This window comes from Megalops cyprinoides, chromosome 1 (assembly GCF_013368585.1).
Source record: "Megalops cyprinoides isolate fMegCyp1 chromosome 1, fMegCyp1.pri, whole genome shotgun sequence".
Lineage (NCBI taxonomy): Eukaryota > Metazoa > Chordata > Actinopteri > Elopiformes > Megalopidae > Megalops > Megalops cyprinoides.
The window spans coordinates 7,547,296-7,548,402 of record NC_050583.1 but is presented as its reverse complement, the minus strand read 5'-3'; the positions used below and the strand labels follow the sequence as shown (position 1 = coordinate 7,548,402).

The 1,107-nt window shown below is 44.7% G+C and overlaps 1 non-coding gene across 1 annotated transcript; it reads left to right on the top strand.

Annotated features, from left to right (window-relative positions):
• Positions 1–258: 258 nt before the first annotated feature.
• trnat-cgu lies at positions 259–330 on the top strand. The gene has a single exon. It is a non-coding gene; the product is annotated as a tRNA-Thr (tRNA).
• Positions 331–1,107: the final 777 nt, after the last annotated feature.

Below are 1,107 nucleotides of genomic sequence, written 5' to 3'. Positions count from 1 at the left end.
TGTTCTGACCCCTGTGGGAAGTTCATCCCACCAGTGGGGGATCAGTACAGACGGGTAGTGTGTCTGAGCGGAGCAACCCCGTTGGGATGGGCCAGTCAGTTTCCCCATGGTTGCAGGGCATAGTGATCTGTCACTTTAGATTCATGTCTCCAGAGATTCATGATCCACATCCCAATATTGAAGATTGGACCTGCGAGCCTTTGAAGAAAATGAGGTTCATTAACTCCTTCAAATGCTTTTGTCAGCCCTTGCTGACATGGCGCGGTGGCCGAGTGGTAAGGCGTTGGTCTCGTAAACCAAAGATCATGGGTTCAAGCCCCATCCGTGCCTTAAAAAGACCTTTGAAGGAAGCTTGATGTTTATCATGAGCCGTGTCTCAGTCTTCCGCTGAGGTTGTATGATTCCATTGTAGTGTGTTTTGCCAAAGGGCTATATTGAAAAGGCTTTTTTACAAGTGACAGAACCAAAAATGTCAATCTGCTGCTACCATGCTAGTTAATCTTGAATAAAGCATGCACACCCATACTCGCAAACATACATACACATTGTTACACACACACACCCAGCGTGCATGCCCATACACTTACACACACTCATGCATATATACATTGACCCACACACACAAGCAGGAAACCTAATAGGCATATTTTGACAACTCATTTGATAATGGGACTCTCTGTGGTTAAGTTGTCATATTGAAAACTGAGGCAGGAGGATATTAGTGAGATTTAGCTTCAGACTGGTGGAAAAAACAATATTGGAAAAATGCACTGTATGCGTTCTGTGTTACATTTGGAATCTCATCCAATCAAAGCATGAAAACAATACGGTCTCTCTCTGCGATTTTGTTCCATGTTTTTTTTGGTGGAGTGGATTTTATAAACAGCTGTTAGTGCAGAACAGATTGCTGTAATCTCTTGATGTGACACAGTGTTCTCTGGGTGAGATTTTTCTGAATGAGAAAGTCCTGATTTGAGAGGTGTGGGTGGGAACTGGGGTGGGGTCAATGGGCCGTGTAACGTACAACACTCATTCAGAAAAACACTACCTGCTCTCTCTACCCCTCACTGGGTGGACTGCAAAGGGGACAACTTAGTCCTGGTCGCC